Source organism: Empidonax traillii, unplaced genomic scaffold (assembly GCF_003031625.1).
Source record: "Empidonax traillii isolate 1590-97213 ecotype Southwest subspecies unplaced genomic scaffold, ASM303162v1 scaffold1007:size422511, whole genome shotgun sequence".
Classification (NCBI taxonomy): Eukaryota; Metazoa; Chordata; class Aves; order Passeriformes; family Tyrannidae; genus Empidonax; species Empidonax traillii.
In genome coordinates, this window is record NW_020956200.1 from 388,138 (window position 1) to 400,781 (window position 12,644).

At 36.4% G+C, this 12,644-nt stretch overlaps 1 long non-coding RNA gene across 1 annotated transcript in view; it reads left to right on the top strand.

Moving 5' to 3' along the window:
• Window positions 1-4,689, top strand: part of LOC114068163 — a 26,092-nt gene extending 21,403 nt beyond the window's left edge. Inside the window, exons 6-7 of the long non-coding RNA XR_003573518.1 lie at window positions 1,949-1,993; window positions 4,627-4,689. This is a non-coding gene — a long non-coding RNA (uncharacterized LOC114068163). The remainder of the gene's footprint in view (window positions 1-1,948; window positions 1,994-4,626) is intronic.
• Window positions 4,690-12,644: the final 7,955 nt, after the last annotated feature.

Here is a 12,644-nt window from a genome sequence, read left to right on the forward strand (position 1 = left end):
TTCCCTTCCCTTTTTTTTTTTTAAGATTGAATCAGGCATCCTTTCAATCTAGACTTGATTTTCAGGGTAACTGAGGTGCAGAAGTGCAATACTTCACTGTTTACATGAAGCTTGCTCACAAACACAGACACACCTCACAGCATCCTGGGATAAACAAGAGCAAGTGGCAAGGGAGTGATTGATATCTGTGAGTTGGTCCATCCCACTCAACGTGAAGCAGTTCATCTGTCCATACTTGACATTTCGTGGAGTCTCAGGATTCAGGGAATCTGGGAACAGATCATTCTTTTGGCCTCCAAGCAACTAGCAGACATTGCAGACAGTCTATAGTTCACTACCTAAGCTGATCTGCTTGAGCCATCATTCCCAGCAACTTCAGAATGTTTCCCTGCTGCCTGTAGAGCAAGCCTGGCCCCAGAGGCAGCATCAGGACATCCCCTCAAAAGTAGTGAGCACACATGGAGGGACTTTACACATGGAGATCCTTTGAATTCCCTGACTTTCCCAGCATAAATAATGCTAACAAAATATGATCCTCAGAATTTACCTCATCTCTAAAAGGCAAACTCTTAATTTTTAACTGTGACTTGTTGCAAGAAACCATTTTGCTAAAAATATTTTTTTGCTTGACAGGTTGACATAAGCTGAGAGGTTGCTACATGCTAATCCATCTGAAGCTGCAAAGACATTTCTGTACTTATCGGATGTAAATTAATTTTCACTGTCCACTTTACATCCTGCCACTTATGCTGATTGTTTATTCTTTGCACTACTTTTAAATAAGGCAATGACCGTGAAGCTTATTTTCTTAATGCCACATTTTTTTTGTGTCAAGCACTCTAAGAGGATACTTTTTTAAAATTAAAGCAAGGCTTTCCATTTAGTATAATAGTTTTAAGTTATGGCTACAAAAGTTTGGTTCCACAACAGTGAAGTGTTGGCAGTGCCATTTACAGCCAAACACATATGTTCACAGGTATGCCACACGTAACCCTGAATAATTCAATTAGAAAATATGTAGATTGTCCTAAATATATAATCTTGTACATTGCCAAACGTGCAATGTAAATTGTCAGAAACTATAAAATATACCCATGTTTATGTAAATTTCCTAAGAGAGCAAAGTCTGAAGGGTTTCCTTCTTTCACCACCCCTTTTTAGATTATTTAATCCTTAGTGTGGAGTCATGAACAAATTATCTCTGTCCCTTGTCTCTCAAGCTGTGCAATTGAATTAGGAACTGTGCAAGGTGAAGCTTGTGAACAAGCAATTGAATATGTCCAGGCATCCTGACCTGTTACAACTGCTTCCCCTGGCATCAGTAAAGGTCTACCAGCTCTGCTGCACAAGTGGTCTGGTTCATGCATCTCTCTTGCATGCAGAAATCTCAGTATTCATAAGGATCAAGTTAGGTGTCATAACATAGAGTTCATCTGTGGCCTGTTATCTTCACTGAGACTAACAACACTCCTAAAAGTCAGAGTACGGGGAAATATTTTGCTATGTCAGGGATGTAGAATGGAGGTTTCTGCTGGAGAAAACAGAAAACCCTGCTTGCCTGGGGAACCCTCACATAGCTGGGCAAAGATCTGCTTGCTTTGCTCTCCCCATTACATGATGTGTGCTGCAGGTTAGCATCTCTCTCACCTGACGTCATAGAATCACAGAATGGTTTGGGTTGGAAGGGACCTTAAAGATCATCTAGTTCCAATCCCCCTGGACTGGGTAGGGACACATTCCACTAGACAAGGTCTAGAAGAAAATGCTACTTTTATATTCCCAAAGAAAAAAAAGTCATTTTTTTTTTTCAGGCAGGTAAAAGATACCTACTGTGTACTCATATACTGGAGGGTGAAAGTCTCATGATTGCATTTAAGAAGAGCTTTTTCTGATGTAGCAACACTTCTGACCAAAATCTTACTTAAACCACATCTTTTATTTGCAGCAGGATCTGAAAAGAAGGAAGTAAAAGCAACAAAGGCAGCAGAGCAAGGTAAAAAGAAAAGCATGTTGGCATTATCTTTCTTAAAAGACAATAGCACAGAAACAATAACTTCAGATTCAGAGAGCTGGATGACAGTAACCTCTGAATCCATTGCTTTCCTAGTATTTTTCAGGACTTTGCTGTGTTTATCAGAGCAACAGGAAATTTCCACTATGAAACTGTCTTTGTCCCACAAATCTGCAACCCCAATAAAAGCCTTCAGGTGCCCAGTTCAGCTTAAAGGTTCTGCATAGGTGTTTTTTGTCACATCGATCCTGCAAGATCCCTGCAGCCCAGACAGGGATCAGCCTTTGCTATTCAGCCTTAAAGAGTAACTCACAATGAGGTAAAGGCGCAGAGGTCCCCTAAAGTCAGCTGAGTGCCATTGCTGTCCCAGATGAAGCATTAGCCCCAAGAAAAGTCACAAAGGTCCACTTCAAAGAAACTCAAAAGCTTGTGAGATCTGACCTTTTAGAAGTTTTTCACAAAAACCTTAGGATTGGTATGGATGAGGTATGAGTGGGAACGTCTGAGAGGGAACAGCAGAAGAAAACTTACAAGAACTGCATGTGTTGATGGCACATAGTTCAGAGGGATGCAAACTCTACATACAGTATCCCAAACCAACCAGAGAAGGAACACCAAGCGACAGTCTATACTCAAGTTAAAACTAAACTCAAGCCACTGAGTGATGATGGTAAACGTAAAAAGAGAAGGACAGAAGCCTTAAACCACCAAGATAAATATGTGTCTTTTCCCATGATATACACTTAGATTCTTTATTGTTGTTACTTTCAGCATTATATCTTGCACACTTGTTTCTTGTATGCTTATTAAAAGCAATCCTACTTTTTTAGTTTAGTATAATAAGGAGCATAGTAAAAGACTGATGTAAATACCCAAAGCTTATCAACTCTGACTTCCTTAATGTGATACACATCTTTATCTATTGTATTCTGTTACTAAAAAACTACCAAGGTGATTTTTGTATTTACTTATGCTCAAATTGGCAGTTAAAGCCCTGGTGATGAACTTGCCAGTAACCTTTAGAGTAAGGTGTGAAACATACTTACTGATGGAGCTTTGGTCAGATGAGCTATTATCCCTTTCTTTTCCCCACTTTCTAGGCTTCAGTTTTCTTCAGCATTACTCAAGCCAGCACAGATACCCTGCAGCAGCTGTCAGCTGCTTGGTAGTTGTCATGGAAAATGTTATAATTAGGTGGGCCTTGGCCTAGATTTCAGTCATTGTTAGTCTGGGTATCTCCACACTATTTTCCACTGCCACACAAATACTTACTTAGCCAGCCATCTACATTGCCTCCCCTCTGGCTGTCTCCTGCAGCAATAAGGTGTGTGGTTGCTGCAAGATTTCTCCTTTCTACAATGTACCATTAGATGGGACTTTTTCTGCCAAATACTTAAACTGTGCCATAAAGAGCACAGACTGAGCAGTCCAAACCTTAGTTTCACACGGTTGGCATGGAGCAGAGATTTCTAAACCACAGGTTGTGATACCCAAGTAATTCAAAAGGGGGGCAAACTGTTTCCCATGACAACAGTCAGCAGCAGCAGAACTGTCTCCCCATTCCAGCAGCATCGAGTCTCTCCAAGTCAAAGGAATAAGAGTAATGTGTAATGTCTGTCACAACTACTTCTGCAGCTACTTCTGTGTACTAGCAGCTGCTCAGTTCCTCTGATGCACAGAAGCGAGCATAAACACTTTCAGGCAGCAATTGCCTCTGCTTCTTATTTCTGCACCTTATATGTATGGAGCTACTGCCAATACATTGGTCACTCAAAGACAAATGAGTCAAAAAACCATCCACAACATTTTTTTGAATATTAGTGTGCACTAATCATGCTCCTCACAGAGGATTATTGTGCATCAGGATACATTTTAAAAAGTAGAGGGATTCAGACCTAGTCAAAATTGGGATTTGTAATCTAAGGAAAACACTATAAAGAGACAAGCAGAAAAATCTGGAGCGTTGGCAGCTGGATTTGCTTGGTAATCAGGACAAAGGTGCATTGTTTCAAACATGAGGGTTTTAGTGATCTACCAATCTATTGCAAATCCCTACCTCTGGAAATGGGCTGAAAGGTTGCAGCAACATTTCAGTTCATTGATCTTTTATTAGTTATAAAGCAAAGCTGTATGTAACATTTTTAACTGTTAAAAGGTGAGTAAAAAGGCATTTAACTTTAACTCTTTGTCCTATTTGTTTGAAAAATGACAGGAGCAAATGTCAGATGGTTGTCAGGGAGTCACTACCTGTTACTGAGAATTAATATTTAAAAGTCATGGTGAAAAGGCAAAAATTCTTTTCTTGTGATATTCAGCAGTACTAAGAAAGGACACTATTGCCATTGGTTAAAGCGTATCATATGACAGTGGGGGTTTTAATGCTCTTGTTGCATGTATGCAAGGCAGGAGGTGGGAACCATGAACTTTGTTCACATACGCTGCCAAGAATCAGTGGAGTAGAAATAACTTTCAACATATATTTAAGCACTTAGGGTCAGCATGCACTTAAATACATTTTCATTACCTGATTATATTAAACATAATTTCCTGTGTAAACATGTATTCTAACATTTCCCTTTTCTCCCTTTTCTTTCCCTTCTCTTCTCTTTCATCAGATAAACCAAAGGCGAAACAAGGAAGTAAGCTATATTTTATGCATTACTTCTCCCTATAACTGATAAGTGATTTCATAATGACTATCTATAAATAATAAAAATTTATAAATATCTGTAAATAATAAAAAAAAAAATAACAACTCCTGGTACTAGTCAGAATTACAGATTATGATTGATTAGACAGACTAGAACTGATACAACATAACTGTAAATAGTAATAATGCATACGTTAAGAAATTCCTGTCTGTTTATGCCCAAAAAATTTCATTGTAATACTGTATATTTTCGTGGACAAAAGGAAGAGACTATTAAATACCAGTCCACAAAAATATTTATTAAAGTTTATATTTATTATTTTATACACAAAATTATTCTCTCCGCACTTCCTATGCTCACTAGAGGTGTCGGCTATGCATTCTGATTTCAATGTAAGCTTACACTGCAAATCAGCACAAGGCTTTTGATGTGGGATTTTTGCTACATATGGTCATTTTGTCAAGTTATGACAGACTTTATAACAGACCTTGGTAAGTTCAATCCTACAGAATTTACTAGGATTTATTTACAGTTTAAATTCCTATTTCCCTGACCTGGAAATTTTTCATTTCTTCAATGTTTCATTTCTTCAAATTCTTCAGCAGAACATGTGTCACATGCCACAATGTCTAAAAAACCATATGTCCTTGTTTGGGATCACATGGTACTTCAAGCTTTGTCAGCAATGACTTAAGCTTTCATTACAGAATTGTTTAATGTTTTTTTTTATCAAAATGCCTCACTAAAGTAATATCTTCCTCAACAGTTTGAGTAACTATGTTCTTAAGAATGGAGGTGCACAACAACTTTAAGTTCTTACTTTACTTTCTTATGAAAGTAAAGGCTTTATATCATGCATAAAGTGACTCATTTTGGCTGGAGGTCTGTCTTTCACTGTCCTCTTTTTTATTGTTGACACTATTGCACTGAACATGGAATCTCTTGGGAATTTTGCATTACTCATGAGCACAGAAGAACAAGTTTTTCAGTCTCCCCACTGAGTTTTATTTCTGTTTGCACAGATTTCTCTTGTTAACATAATGTTTTAAAAATGGCATTGATATTTTATTAGAACTATTACAGATACTTAGTTTTACTGTATAGGATTCACAAATATCTGCAGCAAATCATTTATTTTCTCACTTTGAAAACAAGTGACTGAATAATAAACTGATGAGTAGAAAACATGATGGTCAAAATAGGACAGCAGGAGTAGCTTCTGAAGCAGATGCCTGGGATGTAGTAAGGAATAGGAGAGACAGCTTTTCTACAATAAAATTACACTTTTGACATTGTTCAACAAATTTCTTTTCCAAGTCTTCTACTTTAAAAATCATATTGTCTGGAAGTATTGGGTGTTGACTATTTTGAAACACAATATAAGAAGAGAAAAATAATGAAAAGTTTATTTCTTGATGTCAGTTCTAACACATTTTGTGGACTGAATTTCTGCATGGAAAAAGGTGAATCTGGTCCAAATCTCTCAAGAACTCAGTTTTTTACCATATCTTTCAATATACAGTTTTGTCTCTCATATGATTTAGGTGCTTCATTTTCTCTTATGGTTAAATCTTATAGTTTCACTCAGTTATGGCTTCTAACTGTTGCTTTATCAGTCTGACTACTTCTTTTACAGATCCTGGAAAAGAGAAAGAATTGAAACCTCCAGCTGCTATAAAAGATAAAGGTAAATTGGCAGAAAAAATTTGTATAGAGCTCTAAGACCTTGAAATACACTGAACATTTTGTTTTTTAAAGTATAGTTTAGTTAGAAATTCATGTGCCTAATACTATTTCAGTAAATTTACTGTGAAATTTAATTGACATTACCTGGATTAGAAGTGCAAAGAAAGCCCTGATAACATCTGTATAAAAATTGAAAAGTCCAAACAGAATTTAGGAACATTTGCTAACATTTATTACAAGTTTCAAACTGAAATTAATTTTAGATGATTTTGTTCTTTCATCAAACTTAATAAAAATTGTGGTTTCACTTTGTGAGCACGCTAAAACTTATGAAAACCAGTTTTGTGCTACACATTTAATTGGTATCTTGTGTCAGTTAGAAACCACCAATTATTCAATCAATCGTTACCCCAGACGTATTAGATGTTAACCTTTTATCACACTAGTTATTATTTTTACAGAACATGCTAAAGAAAAGGAAGGAAAGAATCCTACATCTTTAAAAGAAAAAGGTAAGACTACAGAATAGAATATAAAACTGAAAAGAATATAAAACAAAATAGAATATAAAACTTCAAAAAGTGGAATTAAGGTACTAATTTTAAAATAAGCACTATAATCTTTCCCACTATAAATCTCAACCAAACAAAATTTAATTGGTTAAAAGATTCTACACTATTTATGTCATGAAAAAAGGGGGAGCAAGGGAAAGATAGAATATGATGAGCCAATTAATATTTGGAAGTCTCAAAACTAATTAAATAAATATCACAAAATCATTCTGGGTAATAGTTAAGAACCTTCAGAAAAACTTCCTTTTCTGAAAATGCCATTTCTTTAATGGGAGCTAGTTAACAAAGTCTCAACTGAATCCTTGCATAAATCTTTGGACATAAAAGGAATTAAGTAAAGTTTATGAATATATGAGTAGGAAAGGTGTTTTCTGGACTCTGTGAAAGCTATAGCTAAAAACCCAGAGCTTCATCCAGTCAACCAGCTTCAACATGACAGATAATCCAAATCTTTTTGTGCTCCTTATTGTTGTCAAACATTTCCCATGTCTTGGTTTTTGTAATTTGGTCAGAATAGACGGTTAACTCAGCTGAATTTCCTTTCATCAATTGTTTTGCTGGGTGCTTTTTACTCATCTTCATTCTCTCCTCCTTTTTTTTGAATTGCCTTATTTGAATGAAGTGAGTTATGGATAACTCTTATTTGACATGTTATTCAGGTAATTCAGAGTAAAAAGACCTACATTATATAGAAAGCTTAATATTTATTCCAAGTTATGGTCTATAACTATTGTAAGTCTGTAGTTATATAGATATAGATGTAGTCTATAATATATTTACTATAGTCTATGTATAGTTTATATTTATTTTGTCTGAGTTATAGTCTATACCTATTGTAAGTTATAGTCATTCTATGTTATTTCAAACAAAGAACTGAATGGAGAGTTTAGTTCAAGTGATATTGAAAGCTGAAAATAACATCTAAAGCAAAAGAAGGAATAATCTTATTGCTAGACATATTTTCAAAATCCTAGAAGCTATATTCACTCACTCCTTTATTCACAAATTGAAATTAAATTATAGCAATCTTCAAATCCTATGAAGCATATATTTTTCTTCTTTGTCTATTCTACTCCTAATGTACACACACCCCACTTACATGAGCTTAGTTCTCTGGACAAGAACTGTGTACCCAACCTCTCTGGGGTTCTGTGGCCCTCTCCACAGGCTGCCCATAATCTATGGCTGCCTGATAGCATTGTGCTGGAAAAATAGAAGAGGGACTTGAGTGACAGCTCTGCCTCATCTTTCCCTGCACAGAACACATATGCTCAGCCTGCTGCTCTTTTCAAAGGATTAGAGGGAGAGGGTGAGGAGAGAAAAAGAGAGAGAAGACACAGATCTTTTTTTCTCCCTGGCAAGAATGTCTTTAGATCCAATGAAAAAGGGTTTGCCAGCCCTGAACAAGCTTCCTCAGTGAGTCTTTTGCTGAGTGCTCCCACAGCACTGCTTTTTATCTCCTGGCCTCATATTTAATACGTCAGCAACATCAGGTCCCTCTAACATGACAAAGGACATTAGACATTCTCCAATCAGCCTTCAGAAACAGTCAGGCAGGAATTTCTTTTAAATATCAAAGTGCAGACCACATTATATCAGATTTCCTACATTTTGGGAAAATGAGACAAAAGTCTCTTTAAAAATTCCAACGTGTTAATCAAAGTGTTACCAACCAGAGCTCCACACCCATTCAACAGTCATCTATGTCAAATGCATTACTGCTGCTAACAAGACCTCTATCTACTACTCAATGCTAAATCAGCTGCAAATGCACCACTGGTTTCTGAGATCCTGCAGTAGCACTGATGATCAGCCCAACTGAGCCTGTCCCTCAGATCCTGAGAGCACTTGCTGATGTAGCCATTGCTGTTTCCCACAACAGGCATCAAACCTCCACAGTTTTGTGCCTGTGTCTAAAAATGAGGATGCTGATTAGTGAGCTGTATAGCTCAGTTCAAAATATATTGGCGTCAAAGACTCTATAGGGAGAACTTAGAAATCTGCCTGGGAGAAATCCTTAGAAATCTTGGTGCCTTTCTGAGTTGTGTGTTTTCTTATTGCAATTTGCATCATTCTGCTACATAAACATATATTTAGCACTGTAAATCCCTCAATTCAGTCACCATATTTGACCAAACCGTAGTTCATAAATTAATCAAAGCTTTATTTGCATGCTTATTTGCATGAATTATGAATTTCACCTCCCTGTCACCTCTTCAAGCCTCATCAGTGGGCCTCTGTAAAGGTTATTGACTGGATCACTGGGGACCTCTTTTCACTCTGCAACTTGGTGTTTTATATAGCTCTTTCTTAAGTGGATGTTTTTGACAAATACAAGTATTTCAAAGGACACGGGAAAGTAAGGATTTTTAAGACTGCATATACTTCCTATCAGGTATCTTGGTGGTTTGTTACTATTCATGTAAACCAAATAAAGAAACACTTCTACATGAAGTGTTAAATATTTGGGGTGATTAATGTTTGCCTGGCACCTTATGCACTAAGGGAGGAATTACCATACCTCATTCTCTTCAAAGGATGGGCTGTTTGAATGAACAAGGATGATGTCCAGACCAAAAACTTTATCATAAAGCAGTCTATGTTTCAGAAACTAAATCATAGTGATTTTATTTAAAGCAGAAAGAGGAAAAATAAATCCCTGACTCCAGAGTTATTGCTGGGATACTCTATAGATCACAACCTCACAATTTTACTTTATCTATTTTATGAGGTGAATAAAATGTTCTCCGCCTTGGAGTCTAATTTTATTGGCAGTAATTAAGGAGAACACTGGAATAATATATTTTCCATTGCCTTGTAATAAAAGACATCTCAAGATTCCATCTGAATTAATAACTAGCTTTTCATCTTTTTCCTACAGTAGAGAAGCCCATTTGTCCTAACAAATATAAAAGCTGATTTTCTGTTGACATAAGCATATTCAAAAAATTTGAGGCCAATGAAACTAAGGTATAATTTGCCAGGTGGTTTTTGGGTAGATAACTCATTCATCCAGAGTCTCTAACAGTGGCACTAAAAGCTCATGATAGATTATATATAACTCCTCACTGAGTTTTTCTTAGAGCATTATGCTGAGATATTAAACTGAGAGCAGTTGTGGTGTACAGATGATGTAAATTCATTCTTACCTTATGTTACAGGATTTGTTTTCCAAACAAATGCTCCTCTTTTCTTTCTTCTTTGCTCTTGCAATATTTTTGAGTATTTTTGCATCTTTTCTTACATCAGCTGAGCATGGATAATAAGCCTGTTTATTTTTATGCATAGATTGGTAGGAGAAATAAGTCAGTAATGTGTATTTCTTTCTTGCCTTATACATAACAGCACATTGTCATTAAAGAAACAAATGTGCTGATTTGCACTTATTATGCAATGCTTGTGTTCCCTTTAAAGAAAAAGTGATATGGAATAACATCTTGCCTATTACATATTTTATCTTAACTTATAATTTTTTTTTCTTTAAATGAGAAAATTATATTGTGAGACTCAACTATGGAAAGGCAGTGTCTTCCTATTTCCATTTGTTATCATTTGCATGAGAACCAGATCCTTATCCTGAGGATATCATACACTTCTGCTCCTTCATCTTTCTATACCATCTTCCTCACCTGGCCCAGCTTCACTCCTGGAGTAGAATGTGGGAGGAAAGTAGCATGGCAAATGCTGGCTCTAAGACAGCATGTTATGTTTTTCCCCTTCTGGGACCAGTGGGAAAGGGATCAGCTGAGAGAAGTTTAGAAGGTTTTCAGTGAGTCCGTGTAAAAACCTCTGAAAATGAAAACCTTCTCCCTGGAAGGAAAGCAGAACTGGTGGTCTCAGTAGTCTTGGCTAAGAGGGTGGGGAAGTTGGTGCACCATGGAAAGTGTCTTGCACTGAGAGCTGCACCCAAAAGTTGTAAGAGTCAAAAGTGCTGAACCTGTTTTAGGAGCTACACATTGTAGGAAATCTCAAGGAGATGTGCTATATGGACGTTTTCTGTTACAGCTCACACTTAAAACCAGATGGATAAGTGGGATCACTTCCTGGTACTACGGCAGCCAGGAAAATGTTTAGAGTTATAATTATTTTGTAAAGAATATTCTTTAGCTTTATCTGCTTTACTGAAGATTTGGTTTACTTTCATTTAGAATAAATGGCATGGTTTTTTTCCAGATGCTTAGGTGTTATATCTTGTCAGATGAAATGCAACTGGGACTACTCAGCACCCTGCAAGCTATGATATTCTCTCACATTCATAAGCCTATGAAACTACTTCTTTACTTTGGAAAAAATTATTTTCTTCTAATTTCCCTGATACATACACTTAAGAGATCATAAGACTATCGCTTGAAACAAAATATTTAAACTTTAGTTGTTTATATAATATAACATGCTTTTACTGTGTTTGATGGCCATAAGTGCATGTTTCCTGAAGAACTGAGGCAAAACAAAAGTCGTTCAGACAAAAAGAGAAAGCAGAATAATCCTTTCTATCTTCATGAAGTTTTGGATAAAACCCTAAGAATTTCTAATCCTGTGTCATTACTTGCACTTTCCCCTTCTCCTTTCCAGTTTCTCCTTTCTGTGAGGTCTCTACAGACAGCAATTTATAGCAACTAAGCAACTTTTACTCTTGCATTTACTACTGACGTTATTGCACCTTAAAAAATACAATATGGTTGCTAGAGAGAATGTAAAGAGAGATCAAGGTTGCATCCATTTATGTTCACAATTTTAGTCTTGATTTTTAAATATTTCTTGGGTTTTCTTTTAAATGTAGTAGGGCTATCCTGTCTTTCAAGTCACAAAAACATAATTATCTCCCTACAGATTCTCTGAAAGGAAAAAATCCCAAGAATCCAGAAGGTTCAAGGGAAAAAGGTAAGTGAAGAAGCTAAGATTATCAGAAATCTGAATATCAGAACAGCTATTCTGTGCTAAACACAGATCTTGACTAGGAATGTATGTGTGTAAAACCAAACTCATCCTGATTAGATGCTTAGATTATTTTAATAATAAATTGTTTTCAACAATATTTATGCTGTACAGATCCAAGTAAGGGTCCTTGGAAACTACCTAGGCTGCTTCTAAACACAGATATTTGAATTTTCATCTGGGAGGAAATATTAAAATTTATTTTTACACCACCTTTGGATGTTAGTATGTCAAAAATAGGTTGTCTAAATCCCATAGTGAGAACGTGTCTGCAGAGAGCTAGACTAAATATGGTCTGTGTGGCTACAGCTCAGGAATGTGGATGACTGAGAATGAAACTGGTTACGGCTACTGACAGATCCAGGTGTTTGAGAGTGACAGATATGTCAAGATTTTTTCCTAATTTTTTGGCAACACAGGCACACGCCTCTAATATTTTCAGTTGCAGGAGGCTGGCCTGCTGGCTCTGCACAAAGAGGTCACGGATTGCTTGATGGTATCCATTTGGAGAAAACCTTATTTGTTGCAATGTGATGTGTATTAAATACTCTTTCCAGAGACTACTGAAACAGCTTAAAAATTTAAAGGAAAAAGCAAAGGCTATTAGAACTGTGTGAAGGTCTTGAGCTGTAACAGCACATCTGAGGTTCAAATTATTACAAAGTCCCATTTTTCTGGAAGATGGAGATATTTGATGCAGTACAGACTATGGCTGCTGAATAGATCTATAGCAAAGTATATCTGAATAGGTATAAAGATATATACTTCTGGGAGCAATACCTTATTCCT